The sequence below is a fragment of the Chelonus insularis genome, unplaced genomic scaffold, assembly GCF_013357705.1.
Source record: "Chelonus insularis isolate UGA/USDA-ARS -01 unplaced genomic scaffold, ASM1335770v1 contig_121_pilon, whole genome shotgun sequence".
Taxonomy (NCBI): domain Eukaryota; kingdom Metazoa; phylum Arthropoda; class Insecta; order Hymenoptera; family Braconidae; genus Chelonus; species Chelonus insularis.
The window spans coordinates 590,501-609,952 of record NW_023276363.1 but is presented as its reverse complement, the minus strand read 5'-3'; the positions used below and the strand labels follow the sequence as shown (position 1 = coordinate 609,952).

At 30.2% G+C, this 19,452-nt stretch overlaps 1 protein-coding gene across 1 annotated transcript in view; it reads left to right on the top strand.

Annotated features, from left to right (window-relative positions):
• The window catches only part of Sesn (Sestrin), a 109,105-nt gene that overhangs the window by 25,472 nt on the left and 64,181 nt on the right, over positions 1-19,452 (top strand). The window lies entirely within an intron of this gene.

Sequence of the window (19,452 nt, the reverse complement as noted above, 5' to 3'; positions counted from 1 at the left end):
TTTAACTTGTTCTGAGATTTTCCATGTATTTCTAGTTCTTCTTGAATTATTATTTACGAATTGGGTCATGGAAAGTCTTCATTTATTTCGAAAATAAATTGAGTTCAATTCAAGTAATGAAAACGAACTTTTTTATTTCTGGTTGTTAATTAATTTTCAATTTTAGAAATAGCATGAAGCGTTTGATGTGAAAATTTTAAAAAGCTTTTGCTGAGTTAATATTTAATGAAATTCAAATCATACTTTTTCTTAATCGCTCAAGCGAATATTTTTGGTTAAAACTAATCATTATTTCCAGTACATGAAGAAGTAATGTATTTAAAGATAAATTAGTTGCATAAAATTTAAATAAAATATCAATACGTAGTTAAAGTAAAAAAACATTTTCTCTGTAATGCGAATCCGATTTTCTTTTACTTCAATCACGTGTTGGCTTTTTGCGATTTCCGTTAAAGGAATGTTTCGATTGGGTTTAGATTTTTTTCTTCTTAGATCCACAAATGAACTTTAGTCCATCTACCTGTATTGAATCCTAGGTAGGAGAGAATAGATGAAACATCTACGTGACGGATTTTCTTGTCAGATCTTTGCCTCTTTACAATAGTCGGATGGTACTCTTGGCAATTTAATTCCGTCGGATTTACCGGTTCGACGGAGCAGTCGACCGTGCGCGAAAATGTGCCAACGAGTTTTACCGTGCATTCATGATTTACTATGGCTTTTTCCGCTACGTGACATCACCAACAGTCATAGACCAGAAGGGTGATCCGAGATTGAAAAAAATGGGTACTACTGTATATCCCACAGGCACTGACAAATTTCATGGATCTGTAGCTTTTCTTTTTTATATTTCAATACATATTATTTTTGATTGATATTTTATATTGCTTTATTTTTTCAACGTTAATATTCTTCTCTATTTTAAAAACTAACAAAAAGCTATTCATTATGATTCTTTCAACTAGTTTTTTGTTTTCAAATTTTTTTAGCCTTAATCTTTCATTATGATTTTTTTAATTATTTTTTCTTTTTGCTTCATCGTGATCTGTAGATGAGTACAAGAGTTGAGGGCTTTTATTTTTATTTCTGCCTTTCATCTAACGAAAAGCAGTTTCGTGAAATTTGTCAAAGAGTTTCCAAAGCAAAATTTTTCATCGAGCTGGAAAACGACGGAAAAGCACTCTACCGGTTAACATAAACCGCAAGAGCTTCAGGAATACGTAATATCTTTCTTGACTGAACTCGATGATGTTATCGTTGTTGTCAGTTGGACATGGAGCATATTCTTGGACTTGAAAATGAACAAGTTTGGCAGTCTTCATAGCTTCAAATAAATTGTCGACTTTTTCAATGTTTTTATTGTCTATAGAAAAACAGTTTTGCACACAACTTGATGCTTCATGTTCTTTCAACAACATCAAAACAGTCGTATGTCAAATTGTATCAGCAAATGTCATCACTCTTATCATCATCATCATTATCATCATCATCATCATCATCATCATCATCAATAATTTCATTTTATTAATGGATTGTTGCTTGTGTTAAATCATTTTAAGCAATGAAACAGCAGCTATCTGTAGGTAAATCCCTCTGCAAACTGTTATCTCTTTGTAGTCAGTCTTTTGATGAACATATAGAAAGTATTGCTTGACCATTTTTTGTTTTACTTTATCATGGCATTTACTTTATTCTTTATATCCAGCGTAAAGAAGTATTAAATATATTTTATCATAAAATCTATTCATTTCATTATTATTCAATGGTACCATATTGCTGTAATATGATAAAGAATGCAATTTTTAATCCCTATTTATATTATATTCATAAATGCTTTTACAATTTTTATGAATATAATATTTTCATGCATTCAGAAGAAATATATTTCCATCAAAACATATTTTATGCATCGTTATTAAATATTTTATTAAATGAAAATAATAATTGGAATCAATATTTTTTTGAATATCAACAATGAAATTTTTTAATGTTCAATAAACTTTTTCATCAATCAAAATATTAATTTACTTGAATGACGAATACATTTTTGTTTTTTTGTTAAAAATATATATTAGTAGTATAACCAGTTGCCACTATTGGGAACACGTGGAAAATGTTATTAACGGATTAATCTAATTAAAGTAACGTGATAATGATATATTATCTTCATGAACAAAGAGCTGAACGTAGAGGCTGTTATGTTCAGAGAAAAGTAAAACTAATTCAATTAAAAAAAAGTTTATAATTACCACGCCAACAGTGATTATTTGAAATAAAGATAGATAGAAAACAATAGGAGATGAGAATTTCTTGGATTTTGAAAAAATTTATCTTCATACATTACAATATTGCTAAAAACTTATTTGATTTCCACATTTCGATCAAACCCCATAAATCTAGAATTTTTTTATTTTACAAATATCTATTCTTTTCTATTTGACTTTCTGTTGAGTTTGTTGTGTTGATCTTCCTCTCAATACATATATTGAGTTTTTACAATATAAGACGTTAGGTATGATTCACTTGACGTAAGTTCGTTGTAGGCTGATCAAAATTCTAAAGGTAGATTGCGAAAGTTTGTGTGTTATTCACTTGTTCAATCGAATCTAACAACAAAGTTTTATGCCTCGATAGCTATTCTTGGCAAGTTTCCAAAATATCGTGATAGTTGACTAATATTATTAGTAATATAGTTATGCTTTTAGTGACAAATGACAAGTTCAATTGGGGAAATCAAAAGACATGTCTTGAACTGGCTGTTGATATGAGATGCATTGGTAATGAGATTGCTATTCCCATATCGAGAAATAGCAGGATTAGTTTAGCGAGTGGAGGGTACAAGATTGGAATACCAAGTATCAAAGGAGAACATGGTGGGTGAATGTATGCTTTGACATCTGTTGAGGATCTTACTAATAACCATAATTATTCTACAATACAAATCAAAGGTATGCCTGGTTATTTTGAAGGAACTATATGGAGAGGTTGGTAATTTGAAGGGACAAATCTAACAGCAATTCAATTGACTCATGTCCAAGGATAATCATGCTATATTTGTGAAAAAAAGTACATCTTGAAAATAATTTAACTTGATGGAACTAGACTATCTACAAATATGAATTTTTTCGATGGAATATTCTTTTTTCTTTTAAAAATTTCATTTAATAGTTTCTATACTAAGGTATTTTCTGAAATGGTACTTTGTACCGATAAAACAGACACTCAAATAAAATTTATTATTTTAATAGTATAAAAAAATAATAACCATTCGGCTGATGTTATTCCCGGCTCGTCTTCTTCATAGCAAATAATGTCTTTCTCAAAACCACTGAGCTTTAGAAAGGATATTAATTTTTTTCGTTCAAAATTTAATATTAAATATTACAAAGAATAGAACTAAATATTTCTTTTTTCAATTCATCACTGAGCATACTTTTATTATAAAAAAAAAATTTCTTAATAATAGAATTTAAAAAAAAAGTAGATGACAAAGAAAAATATTCATTTTATTGTATGTCTATCCTACATCATTTTTTATTATTCATGAATAGTAGGAATATTATAAAAATTTGAATTTTTGTCGTTTTCAAATAAATCGGAAATGTAATGTAAATTCCCAAGATACTCAGCAAGCTTTAAACGTTAAAAATCGATAAACGGTGTGAATAAGATCGACATAAGTACATTCTGAGATATCTTCGGTTGCTTAAAGATGGGACGAAGAATGTTTTGATGAAATGGAATGATGTTTGATATATCATTCACAAATATGAAGAAGTATATTTTTGTAGATTGAAAATTTTGCGGTAAAATATCGTCGACATCAGCATGGAATGGCTCTGGCAAGTCAACTATTTCATCTCTGTTGTGAAGGGAATGTTTAATCGAGTGGCAGATTTAAAATCTACGGCAAAACTTTTATGTTTTTCCGTGAAATTGGATAAGATTAAAAATTGATTTTCTGTGGTGGAAGATGAAACAAAATATTTCAGCAAAATAAAGATGTGGAAAATGGAGAAATATCCGATTGATATTGAGGAAAATACACTAAGAATTGCTAGAATAAGATAAGTAAATAGTTTTGGCATAGGTTCTAAATTCTTGATACCATCGTTTCTTTATACTGTATGCAAGTCTTTTGCAGACCATATATTTCTTTCTGTTTTTGGCATCTTGATCTTCTATGCAAGGCACCATAGTGAGAAGCTCTCTTGTCTGTCGATGAAAGGCGAATGCTTGTTTTTTTCAGTAAAAAGGAGGGGAGATCGAGTTGAGAAAGCTGATTTATCGAGGGGTTGCTGAAAAGAATGCGATTTAGAACACGGAGGAAGAGATCGCGTAGGACCAAATTTACGGTCGTGGGAGGGTAACAAAAGTTTGGCCATTCGTTTCGTGAAGGACTCTTGCGACCATTTGCCACGATAGAGAAACGAAACGAAGAAAAGGAACGGGCTAAGAAAAATTAGGAAACTCTTGGCTGATACTTGACCTGTCCACTCGATGAACAATTGAAAGTTTAATTGGCTGAACACGGACTTTTAATTGTCGAGAAAATTGAACACGTTTGTGACTTATTGCCATTTTGATGTAACCCTTAAGTAGCTTGAATCTTTTATATTTCATTTTTCTTAGTTTCATTAATCGCAACTTATTTTGCTCTGTCAGTTTTATACTTGAAAATCATTCATTTCACTTATCTACCAAGCAACAGTATTAATGAAGTTTTAAATAACTTTACTGTCCTATAATTTTTTGCTTTACGATAAAACTTTTGTAACGATTAATCGATAACTTTCTTTTTTATGACAATATAATTTCTACTTTTTTTCGAAGAGCAGATTATCAGTATATTGTTAACCTAACTAAAGTTTTATAGTTTTTATGTCAGATGGTTTCTTCGCAAATTATCTGATATAAAAGTGTAAGATATATTTCATTATGCTGTACAGAGGTGTGGTGAAAGCATCTTTTATAAAAAACTAATAAGGTTTTATTAACATGTCTGGCAATATAATACTTCAGTAATTGAGTTAAATATCTTACCTGGAATAAATATTGATAAATTATTAGTCTTTTTATGTTACCATTAATTATTATTATTATTTTTTTTTTACAAGTGAAATTCCATAAATCTGAAAAATAATATGCATATAATTGTTTCAAATTTCGCTCGAGTATTTCGACATGTTCAATCGCAATGCATTTATCTTTTGTCATTCGATATCTGATCTGATAAACTTTTTTTCTTTTTATATCTGATGTGATCAGTTACACAGCTGTTGGATTCATTCGCAATATGTAAAATAGGGTATGAATTTTTTTTTATTTCATTAAATAAATTATTAAATTTTATTATTTAAAATAGGTACTAGTGAAGAGATACAATGTACATTCATATATAAAATGGGTTTTGTCAATAAAGAATGAGAATAAATTTCTTCAGTAGAGCTTTTTAAATACGAAATATTATGGGATTTTTTTTAATTCATTAAAAAATCAACTATTCATACATGTTGAAATTTTTTTACATAAGGGAAGGGTGGATAAAGTGGAACGTGAGGGCAAAGTGAAATGCTCGAAACAATGTACTAATTTATTAAAATAAGTCTAAAAATGCTTGTTGCCTTTTTTGTTTATCAATTTTTCAATTTATTAATGCATTAACAATGATTAACATTTGTTAATATAATTCTTAATTTGTTGATTTAAATTTTTTCGTGGTGTTCCACTTTACCTCTTCTTCCCCTAAAACTAAATTTCATTTCCAGTGAAAAATCAACCACTGGAATAATCTCTGAGCTTTAATCTTTGAAGGAGCCATGATGGTTCCTGCAAAAATGCTCTAAGCTCAATATTTCAACATCTCTTCTCGTCACACGATCAAGAGTATTACCGTCAATACGCATATTTTCATTCTATCTTAAGAGCTCTATGAAATTCAAGACGCGTTAACAAAATTTACATTCCACTTTGTGGTCTGTATAAGCATTGTCTCAAGTGCAGAATTTCCATCGTTGCGTCCTTGGAATTGTCGGAAATGCCGAATAATCTCAAATTACTCTAGATTGAGAAAACAATACCTGGGCGTATCTAATGCAATGGTGAAACCTACTACAGGAGTGTTTAAAAGCCTGAGGTTCTAACTAGAGAGTTAGCGAGTGAACTAAAAGGAGAATGGGAACTTGGAAGCCGCTGGTTCGCGGTTGGGTCAATGCAAGTCGTACCCTAGGTCAACTAACCACAAGTGACCGTTGGGATTCTCGTGACTAAAGCTTCATCGATGGTTTAAATGAACTTGATCGATGACCTATTCTATAGGAAATCAGGGCTATCATTACATATATTATCACATACCATTCCTTCAATACCAATCTCTCCAAATAGTTGGAAATTCAACTTCAATCCAAGAATTTAATCTATTTCTATTGAAAGTACAATAATCATTGATTTATTATTATATCATATATTCAAGAGATGTTTGTTCCTTCTTCAACATTAGATTGGATAATTCAAAAATAAAACAATGTTCATGTCTTCTTGTTCTTAGATAAATTGTTTTTTCTAGTTAGAGATAGATCCTTGATGATAGATACACGTTTCACACAAAGACAATATGCCTAACTGTCAAACCTAAGCACGTCGCCTGCAGGCTCGTAGCAAAAACAACATAAGTCACTGACTTGTGTCGTTTTTTGTGCCCTCTAATAGATTGTGGGGATATTTATTGAGGTCAGGAGTGACGTTTTTCACTAAATTGCTGAGTTTCTGGTACTTTAAATATTGAAGTGATATTAGTTGAATGTGAATTAGTGGTATAATGATTAATTCAAGATTAAAGACTGGTACAGAGTCAAGTTCAATATTTCAAATTGTTTGGATCTTTTTATAAATTTGATAGTGACTAACTGGAATTTTTATCGTATTCAATTTGCTTAAGTAAAACATTCTTAAACATAACTAGGCTTTTATCCATCTTAGGATTTAGTTAATCAAAGATCTTGGTAGACGTTGACCTGTCTCTCAGAGAATTTATCTGGTACAATTGACGCACAGCAAAGGTTACGACGGCTAGTGTGCTGCACTGAATTTCAAATACTTTGTTCAGACGTGCACCCATTAGCTACAACAGCGAGATATTGCTTGGTGTTGTCAAGCATTATATAAGATCCAAACAAATGCAAGCGTCACGTAGAGTGTATCTTTGAACGTCTGCATTCTTGATAATAAGAAACATAGTAGACAGTCATTATGTTGAAGGCAACATTAAATATTATTCTGCTTATAAAATAATACTAGAATATTTGAACAGAGTTAGATCAGTGTGATTCAACTTTTTGTGAAAAAATGTCATTTTTTTTTATCTTCTTCCTTTTCGCTTGATGATGTTATCGTACAATGTATAAAACTCTGTGAATCCTACTAAAATGGATTATTTCCATATTTTTTTTTTGTTTTCATCTTTTTTCTATCTCTTTCTCCGCTTTTCTGGTGCATGGAAACGTAAGAGTCCCTTGTCACTTCTAACGCTTTTCAACGTTGACTCAGCGAAAAAGTCACTCGCTCAACATCACACCCGCATCGAAAGCTATGTACGTATACATATAGAAGGACAGAAGAAGAAAAATCTTTTTCACACTTTTGTACTCACTATCTAGACGACTTTGAGTTCCCTGAAGAGATAAAGATAACATTTATCACTTTCTGAAAATCCCATTGGACTAACGAAATTACATCATTTGATACGTTTTTATATACACATAAAATAAGCACTTATTCAAATATTCATATGCATGCATTCTTTAACAAATCATATACTTCTTTCATGCCATGTAAAACTCAAAAATATTGAAAAAGTTGATGCAACGAACCCACGTTCAAGGTGTTCACATAAAATATCAAGTGTAATTGGATTAGAAACGAAAATGTAACCATTTTTCCAACCCAATGAGATGTGTTTATTGTTTCGTCTTGGATTTACGAGTATTTATTCAAATGATTTCAAAAATATTATTGTTGAATTCAACTGGATATTGTTATTTGATAAAAAAAACTTGTCAAATGTTTACAATAGATATTAGTTATTAATAAAAATATCTTTTGATTACCTCATATTTAATTAATGTACCCATAGTTCTTCAATGTGATGGGCTCAATTTACAGAAATATGGTGTTGATAATAATATAACCCTGTATATTGTCATGAAATAAACAATTGCTAGATATTTGCATGAATTAATTAACTGACAGTCGAATTAACTGCATTCAAAGCAATTACATACCACAGATAAAACGGTGAAGTTCAGTGTAACGTTACACAGTACACTAATTCTCACTTTCTACATTTTCTACGTGCATTGTGGTTTATGCGGACGGTAGAGAAAGAGATATACGTATCAACCCTATACCACTCTGTTCCCTCCAAAAGTCGTGCACCCGCAGCAAAACTATAACCTTCATAGTCGCCAGTAATAAACGGCGTTGCAAGCGCAAAATTAATTATTCTCGGTTTGTGGAAGTGTGTACCAGGCGTGCCTGCAGGTGGGTACGAGCTACATCCCAACTGCTAGCCTCGTGATACCGCATCTGACGCACTGACGAATAATTAACGACTCGATTATCGTTGAGTAGTTTATGCTATTCTTTTTTGTCTAATAAGAATAAGTTGATTTCATCGATCAATAGTGAAATCTCTTTTTGCCTCACAATGAGAGAGAAATTTTATTAAAGTTAACAAGATTTTTTTACAGCTCATAATTTTTTTGTTGAGGAAAAAAAAATATTTCCTCGAGCTATAGAATTTATTGAGAATAAGAGAAAATGGTAAATAATTAATAAATCTCATTCTCACTCAATAAAACTTGTTAACAATAAAGGAATCTTCTCTTCTCGGCAGTGCACAAATTTAGTCGTCGTGAGATATGAAAACGAACAAAATTTGTGTACTAAATCTTTAGAATTGTATAAGTTGTATGACTTTCGAGAGATATTCTTGAAAACAGTATTTTATGTATTCGGTGTTTCTCGCGTTGTATGAAACTTTTATTTTACATTATTTATTATGTTATGATTGATGAAGTAAAAACATAAATATATGTGGAATTATACCAGTTCGTGTAGGGTGATAAATTTTATATGGTTTTATACGGGAAAAATAATAGTCCACGCTGTAGTCTACTTATGATTATAATAAAAGTATCGCTGATGATAAAAATAATGGGTTTAGGTACTATAAATGTGATAGCAGCAATTAAATATTGTTCAACATCATTTTTTCTTTAACGTAGATACCTTTTTTTTACAGTTCTGAAGTACTAAATTTTTTTTTCTGCGTGTATAAGAGTAGATAACAAATTTTCAGCATTTTAAAACAATAATCCATTCTTTATATGAGTAAAACCCTTACAACCCTTACAAAAGTCTGATCTGATTGATTTAAAATGAGGGCATATCGCAGTTCATTTTATCTAGTTGTTAAAACTTCATCAGAATAATCCTCTTTTTTATATTTCATTTATTATCATAAATCTAACTTCTCTTTAAATTATCATTTTACCATGGTCAATAAATTTTGTGAATTTTTTATAAAAATTTTTTGATTTGGATTTTTTTTTTGACGTAAAATGGGATTAAAATCAATATGAAACAATAAGAAGAGAACGACAGAATGACACCGATTGACATATATCATTGTTAACAGGCTGTTAACATTGTTATTGAGAGAAGTTTATTACTTAATGGAACTCCTAGATTAATGATGACCACAGTATTTCGAACTACCAGTAATATTCTGAATTTTAAATGTCACATTAATAAAGTATCACATTCCAATGAATAAATTAAGAGGTGACTGAGTGATAAATACTACACTGATGAATAAATGATCATCAATTTCTGCAGGCTAAAAGGTTCGCTTCGACCATTTTTTTAAATATACTATTCGCTTGTTATATATACATATAATTATAGCAGTTTTTAAATTATTTAAAGAGATAATTTTAGGTTGATATCGTTAGGTACGTTGGTTCGATATATTTTAAAAGTGATGCCAAAATATTTTACAAAAAAACCCTTTTATTGACATAGTTTTGACAATTCTGTTCAAATATTGTTACACAAAGATTCACTTTGATTTGTTGTGTGTTATAGCTTAAATTTACCAGTCAGAAAAGCAAACAAGGGAATTTATGAGGGGTTCATTGTAAGAAACTGTTGAGAGATGTTATGGAGAATTAATTTATGGTTATTGAATTATTGTCAAGATTGTCGATATCATGGCGATTTATGATTATAAATTTCGTAGGCGATATGAGCGGGTGTTTGCTCCGAAAAGACTTTTGATAAAAAATGGAGATTAATTTCTGTTACCATCAATCATTGATTTCCGTAGAAGGCCAGTTTTTAAAAACTCAATCGGACCAATTTACCGAATCCACGTTTTTTTTCCAAGTTTCGATTTATTTTGCGCAAGACTGTGATCATTTTTGATAAAACGATGATTTATTCTGCCATTCAAGAATCACCATAGCTCCAACGAAGAACAACCCAGATTCCTCTAATGGTTATATTTTTTCTCTCTCTCTCTCTCTGTTTCACTCAATCGCGTCAACTTTCCGCTATGCAGCGATATAAAATTTAACGATCTATCCAGAGAACACCATCATCGTATATTTTCCCTGGAATTAGTATCATCCCGATGGTTATTCAACGGTGTAAGATGATACTCACTGCACTATTTCCGGCGGTTTTCCATACATCTGCATCTCTATTACGCTAAGATGAATTTTCTTGAAATTAATATCCTCAACCTTCACCATTTTATCTGCTATTGTTGGATATACTAGAACTTAACATTCATGAAAATTTTAATCCATGATATCAAGGATCGATCATCGTAGCTTAAATCTTTCAAAAAGTTTTGAAAGTTACCTCAAAGTTATCTTCAGTTTTCATTTCTTCCTTGCAGGGCCCAATTCAGCCAACTTTCTTCTAATTAAAAGTATTAAAAGACAAGGAAAAGTTGCTTGGAAATATCCGTTTTACGTACCTTTTATCGAAGATATGTCAACAATGAACTCTTTAATTTCCTCGTCTTCTAAAGAATTATTTTTTTCCACAAGATAAATTTTTTTTTATATTATGACATAAACGTCAGATACTCGTAACATCTGGCGGACTCGTCCATTGTCGATCTGTCCATTGTTGACACTGAAAGAGACACTTTTGCTAACATTAAAATTCGCTCTACCTTTTTTTTGATTAATTTTGAAGCTTCAATTGATTTATAAGATACTATCAAATAATCCAATGGAAAAATGAATCGTCAGAAATACTTGTCTTATAACGAGAAAAAAAGAAAATTAGGTTATAGTCTCTCTGCTAAAAATTTAATAATATTCAGAATGCTTTCGTGTCAATTCAGCGTAATAATGACAGTATAAAATGAAAAAGTATTCACACAAGACTTCGCATACCTTACAAGGTTTTACACTATGCTGGGTGCATGAGGACTTTTGTGACTGAGTGTATGTGAAAGCCCGTTTTCCACATTCTTCTGAGATTGAAATACTCGAGCGACGTAAATCTGTTTAGAAGAGCGTATAACAGATAATAGAAAGAATATCCCTAAGGATATCTTTCCTCCATTTTATTGTCATCATTGTTATGATTATTATAATTATATTCAATCTAGATTTATTTGTCTGCTACTTACGATTATATCTACACTTCAAATCTAACTGTTTGGAAACTAAACATCAAAAGTGTTTTGCACCATAAACAAACTATAACCCTTTTCTGGACAAATTTATCACACACTATGGAACGTGTAAAAATGTCTACAAATCATTTATAGTTTGTTTATGGACATTTAACACGTTTTATCCGTGTTATTTTAATACATTTGTGAAATCTTGGAAATTAAAGTGATTGCCATTTACCGAAATGCTATAGTTTGATTACTTTAGATGTTTTATTATGAAATATTTTGAGCATTTTATTGCTAAATACTTAAATTTTCCTGAATTCGCAATGTTTGTCAATCAAATAATAACATTATTTATTTTAGTTAAATATTGCAATCTGTTTTCAGACTTATTTTGTTTACAATATCATATGTCTGTGTTTATGATAGAAATCATGTGAAATATTTTAATGATTTTAATGATGTAATATTTGTTTATTTATTTGCTGAAATAATGAGAATCAAATAACCAGCTTCTCTTTGGTTCCCATTCCTTGGTGATGTGTTAATACTATGATAGATTAGTGAGCTAATTTATTATATTTGCATCCATACTGATACAGTGATGCATATGACTGCTGAACAGTCAATATATGAGTTTACTTGACTTTTAGAATAGAATAAAAATTTAGCTCCAGAAAGAAATAAACCACATAAATGTAGTTATTTTTTTTTTTGCTGATTGAACAGATTTCAATATATATTTTTTATAAAGTAATGGAGTTGTGTGGTCGAGGTAGTTATTGTAGGAAAAAGAAAGGAATTTGTTCGGAGATAGGAAAACTGAATTTAGAAGTCCTCGAGATACTTGAGATCTATTCATCTTGAGAACTTGAGTTTTAGTTCCAAAGAAGTAAGTATAAAACGAAGTGAATTGCGATAGTATTAATATTTCTGCTTTGGAGAATTTGCATTGATAAAAATGACTTGAAAGTAATTAAATTTTTGTTTAAGTTGATGTTCAAATAAAGAATAATTAACAGTCAGCTGTAGGGTGAAACAAAGAATTATACGTACTCCTTAACAAAGTAGGCCGGGAAAATAATCGCATGAATTACCACCAAGTACAACGCCCTTGTCATTGTAACGAATTTAAACTAACGTAAAACTGTATTTGCTTGAAACTATTATGGAAATACAAAAGTGTTCTTGTTATGAGTTGAGGTTTTTCTACGGGTGGATAATTGCTGTTCTTGCATTTTTCATGTTTTCAGCTTTTTTGAATTTAAAAATTTTTTATATATTTCCACATAACAGTCATAAATATTTATTCCTTTTTTGTTTTTATTCTGAAGAAATCTTAATTTATTGAGCAATTTATGATTCATTTTTTTTTACAGCTGGGTTATAAAGAAAGCAAAAAAGTTGGAGTTTTATTAAAGCTCTAGAAAATTTGAATTATATCGAAATTCAGGTAGAGATATAGATAGTCACCAACGCAATAGAACACGTGTGGCTCAACAGCACGAACGTTGTAATTGGTTCGTTATTCAATCCGCGTAAATTAACCAACAGCGTCGACTCAGATCTCTATCTTTCATGCTTTTTTTTGCTCGCAGCGTTACATGTTTATGTACAAGCAAGTGTCGATGACAAGCCAGTATATGATACCTTTATATACGTTGCTACTATACGCTATGGATCTTCTACCTTCAGCGATATAATAGAGGTTTTACCTCCAGGAAGCACCGCCTGTAGTCTCTGGCGCGTTGTTCTCGACAATTTTGCACGTTGGAACTCATCGATCGTCCAATCTGTGGTGTATCCTTGCGATTGTAATTAGATCCAATGTAGTAGTAGTGTCGTTAATTTATCGAAGCTCCGAGAGTCGAGCTTAGTCGTCTGTTACACCCTCTTTCAATCAGATATATTGTCGTGCAGACGGGCTACCTATACAACGATATATTTCACTTTCCAGTTCTCCTTGGATGCCCGATTTCCTGAATTGTGGCTTTCCTCTTTTAGTTGGTGCAATTCGAGTGTGCTATCGCTGGAAAAATATTGACAAGCATTTTTGCACGTCGATGGTATTAACTTTCAACGAATAAATCTTTAAATTAGGAATGCCGACTTGAGATTGATTTCTCCGAGGATAGAGCTATTACTTATCTAAAAATTTAAATTTTTCTTATTCCAATCGTTCTCCATAAAAAGAGTATTAATTTGAGATCAGTCTTTTTCTCTAATTTCTTATCTTTTAGTCTACTTGAATTGATCAAAAAAATTGATCGTAGTGCATTAATTTGATATGTCTATCTCGAGGTAGAAATTTGAATAATAGAGATGCAGATGTATGGAAAACCGCCGGAAATAGTGCAGTGAGTATCATCTTATACCGTTGAATAACCATCGGGATGATACTAATTCCAGGGAAAATATACGATGATGGTGTTCTCTGGATAGATCGTTAAATTTTATATCGCTGCATAGCGGAAAGTTGACGCGATTGAGTGAAACAGAGAGAGAGAGAGAGAAAAAATATAACCATTAGAGGAATCTGGGTTGTTCTTCGTTGGAGCTATGGTGATTCTTGAATGGCAGAATAAATCATCGTTTTATCAAAAATGATCACAGTCTTGCGCAAAATAAATCGAAACTTGGAAAAAACGTGGATTCGGTAAATTGGTCCGATTGAGTTTTTAAAAACTGGCCTTCTACGGAAATCAATGATTGATGGTAACAGAAATTAATCTCCATTTTTTATCAAAAGTCTTTTCGGAGCAAACATCCGCTCATATCGCCTACGAAATTTATAATCATAAATCGCCATGATATCGACAATCTTGACAATAATTCAATAACCATAAATTAATTCTCCATAACATCTCTCAACAGTTTCTTACAATGAACCCCTCATAAATTCCCTTGTTTACTTTTTTGATTGAAGATTCCGAAAATATAAGAATGAAATTCTTCTGAAAATACCTCAAGTTCATTGAGTTGAAGCTGACCTGCATCACAATTTATTTTGCAGTTTGATTTTATTTTCTTTTTCTATTTAATAGAAATTCCCCAAAAAAATGTTTATTGAGAAAATAGATCTTTTTAGAGAAGGGTGAACCACATGGAACTTACACAGAATAAATTTATCCACGTCACCTGTCAACGTCGCTCACGTAAAAAGCCAATACGGCAGCATTCGAATGAAGTTATCCTGATGCGATACTGGCTATCTTCAATTTTTCACCACCATCAGCTTCTTGATATTTACAGCCCGTGTAAGAAGTCTCACTCGATAATTAGTCAATATTGATTTTTCACTGAAAATAAATACTTTTATTTTCTCTTTAATCATGTCCATTCCAATATAAAAGTGAGAAGTATTTTTTTATAGAGTGTTCAATTGTAGGGTTATTCCCAGGAGATCTATTAATTTTTGATAGACTACTCTTATACGAGTTCTTGGAGAATCACGTAAGAATTCGTTCCTATACGGAATGTCTATTACCTTTGGAAAATTTATTTGCGCAATCGTCATGAATGTACAACAATATTTCGATTCAATAATTAAGGAATTCATAAATAAATGAATTCAAGACTTGGAAAAATCAGAATAAATTTATTTTAGACAATTCAATCAATAATTTACGATTAAAAAAAGAAGTGTATCAATTATTTTCCAATAATTGTTTTCTTGTGAAAAATAATCGGATTCCGATTAACCGGAAAGCATTTTGAAGCTTGTACTCCCCAGTTTCTGTTCTTTTTCTTCTAGAATTTTTTTATCATCCGTTGACATCTCTAAAAAAATTTAGGGAAAAGTAAAATAAAATTTTCAAACTTTCAGTAAACTTCGAAAGCGTTTCAGGAATAAAAAAATCCCAATTTCGTCTGTCGCTCGTAAAAATACAACCGTTTAAAACCGTATCAACATTATTTTCGGCTTAAAAAATCGTTCATCATATTATATTGATTAAATCAAATCAAATTTAACATTAAATGAAAATTTATACGATTCATCAGAATTAATTAGTTTGAATTTTCGCTGAAACAACATGCAAATGAGTTAAACAATATTTATTTACTTTAAATAATTTTCAAAATGAGTACAGAATTACAAAGGATTAAATTCATTATTAAAAAAGTTTATTACTATAAATTTACTCTTATGCCGAGTAATTAGCTTCGTTAACAACAAAGTTTAACCATAAATAATTTTATTATCTTTTTTATTACAATATACAAAAAAAGTGAAAAGTTGATAGATTCACAGAAATTAATGTAATCATTCAATTAGCATCGTAAACCAACGGTGAGCATGATGTGATTATGTGATCAACTTCCGTGAAACTAATTTTTCAAGAAAGAAACTATTTATTCATTTCCCTAAGGATCTAATTTAGTTAGTAATTCAGCCAATTTTCCAGTATTTATAGAATCAAATCTCTGTTTGCTTGTTCATAGCTCGAGAATCACTGAATTGGTTTTAACTTGGTTTATTTCTATTTATAGTTCAATTATTTCCATCTATAATCGAGTTTGTTTACCTTTATGCTAAGTTGCATGGGAAATTAGTAGAGACGTCAAACGTGAGCAAAACTGTGGACACAAGTAGACTCTATAATCAGTCCAAATACAAACTGATCAAAAATATTTTTTTATTTTCAATCTTTATTATCTTCAGTGCATGTCGTATCTCTGTGGAATTCAAAATAATCATTTAATATCATAATAATTTTTATTATTTAATAATATCTCAATCAGAAAATAAATATTGTGTTTGTATACACGAGAGAATATTATACAGGAAATAAATTTTAACTTTTCCACACCTTTTCTTTTCTTCTTGGATTTAATACTGATTTTCAGATGAATAAAATGCTCTTTGAGATATACTTCACTGACGTAGAGAATTTTTTATTTATTTTTCATGAAAATACAAACGGAATTTGAATCAACAATTTAAATAATAAATTTTGTGCTAAAAAGATGTTTGTTAATTTAAAAAAAAAAGAATATTTCTATTGTGATTTTTCATGTGCAAAATTGTAACTTGTACTTGAACAAAAAAATTAAAGATGGAAGAGTTGAAACTATTAACTCTTAATGGTTGACACACCATAATTTTGTTTTCGTTGCATTGTCACCCTAAAGAGAAATCCATTGGTTACTATGCAATAGATGCAATGAATGTACCTGTTCTCCAAAAAAAGTCCGACCGAATTACTGGCATACTGCCAGCCTTTTCGAGCAAACTATAAATTTTTACGTGCCTATTGGATTACAAGACTGTAGGTGAAAACGTTTCCATTTATATTCCTATTACAAATCTGTCGGCTTAAGCCTATTATTCGTTGTGTTATCGTTTGTTACAGCAAAAAGTATAGATATATGATTTCTTCTGTATTGTTATTTATATTCAAGGTACATATTGAGACATTGTTATTATTTAATTTGTAGTATGAAGCTTCAATTTCTAGTGTCTAATAGAGTCGATAGACTATGAAAGTATGATCGTGAAATATTTAAATCCTTTCACACTCAATTATTTATTAAATCCTATTTAATGTCTAATTGCTTATTTATGTGTGATTCTAAAGTTTTGTCTATCGGATCAATATTGTCATTTAATTTCAAAGTTACAAAGGAGTAAATATTAAAAGCTAGCAAATTTATAATTAAACTTCCCATTCAAACTTTATTTAATTGGTGGTAATAGCTTGTAGTGAATGGTTCTGTTGTAAAAATTGATATTATCCAATCATTATGTGATATTCTCATTAACGGATTGATTGAATTTTTAATGGTTCGAATACAAATAAATGGATAATTATTGATCATATCTTTAAATTTTATTCTAATATCAATGATCATTAATTTTATTATTGACATTGAAATTTTTTCTCTCGATTATTTAATTCAATTAAACTCCTGACTGATTCATTGAATAAAGTTTAAGGGCAAAAACAGATTTTTATTGGTCAACTTTTATGGAAATCACATGATGAATCTCTAAAATTGTGAGGTTTAATAGATGGGAGAATTTGTTTGAAATTCATCGAGAGTAAATTGATCGGCAAACTATTTTAATATATTCAGTAATACAACTTGAAAAGGGATTAAAATATATTGAATAATATAATAAAAATAGATAAAAATAAAATATTTTAAGTATTAAAAAAACATTAAGTCAAGCTAAAAGAAAACTTCTAGAAAAAGTGCAAACTTCACACGATTTCAAAAGTTAATAACAAGTGACTGACGCAACCCAAAAATTAATTTGAAAAAGAACGACTTTGAGTTGAGTCTCAAGAGATTTCTCCAGCGATACTTTCCCTGATGAATAAAGAATTTTCATCTTTCTTTTCTTCTTTCGCAAATTCGTGCGGAAAATTTCAAAATTAAGATATTTTACTTCTTTTATCTTTTATAGCTCGTTTTCGAACTCACAAAAAAATATCAACCAATAAAATTTCATTACGAAGTGGTTACTTTAGGGGCTGAGAGATCGTGACCGACAGACAGACAAAACGAGATTATAAGGATTCCTCGTAGGGACTAAACTGAGTCCTAAAAAGTCAAATGGTGAGCCGATTTTATATATGTATGAGCCGGATCTCAGAAAAAATGTACGAATAAAACACGTAACAGGCATGGAACGAACAATTGGGATTAGTTTTATATCCAGGGTTGTTTCGAACAGTGAAATAAAAAATTACATGCCATAGTGAATGTAAATAAGTGGAGTATATTGAGTCAGTCGCTTTCAATTCGTCAAGTTCGCCATGAAAAACCATTTGTTTCAATAGTAATAAACAACATAATAATTATTATTATTTTTTTGAATTTTGCTAAAGTAATGACATTAATATGTAATACGAATTGTATAATATTGTGACAGAAACGATTATGTAACATATTTCAATCAGCATAAGCTCTAAATACAATTGTGTAAACTCTATCAATGCTCTACTTTTCTGTTCATTCAAATATGCATTTTTATATTGAAGAAATGAAGTAATTCCATCATGTACTATTCAATGTGAAGATTATATATTTCACAAAAAACAAATCACTTTGAATCTAGTATACCTTTTGAATGTAATTTTTTTATAGAAGACTAGTTCTGGAGATTAAGTTTTATTTGAATGATTTCAAAAAAAATTTTTTACATTTATTTGAAATGCTTTATAGATGAAAATACTCTATGTACGTTGATCTGATTTATTTTATCCTACCTCAATGCTATTGGATTAATTAAGTGAATGTCGTAATATTTTTTTTTACTCTAGGGAATGGGTAGTAAAAAAAAATATTTCGTTAGTTGTTAGTTATTGTGACGATAAATTTAAGAAATAGTGACTTGGGTGGCTAATAAGACCCTCTTGTATGGAGGAAAACAGAGCAAACGTCATTAACAAAACTTTAGTTATTTAGCATACGTGTGAGGAATCAATAAATACCGGAATGAATTTGGTGGAACGTGATTTTGGAAACATTTTATAAAAAATCGTGCTTTTTTTTCATCACGTTCGGTCGGTTTTGTTCCAGGTGTCTCTAATGAACCCTATTTTTTTAAAAGTAAAAATGTCGAGATAAAAACTGCTACAAAACATTGAGGTATTAAAGAATTTGGTATTTTTTATATGTTTAATAATTACATGGTTTTTGACGTGTATAACAAGATGAAATTCGGGCTGCCAGTAGCTTGCTTCATATTACCTCGAATGTACACTTACTATGTTTGCTCGAAAATACAATTTCTTCACTAT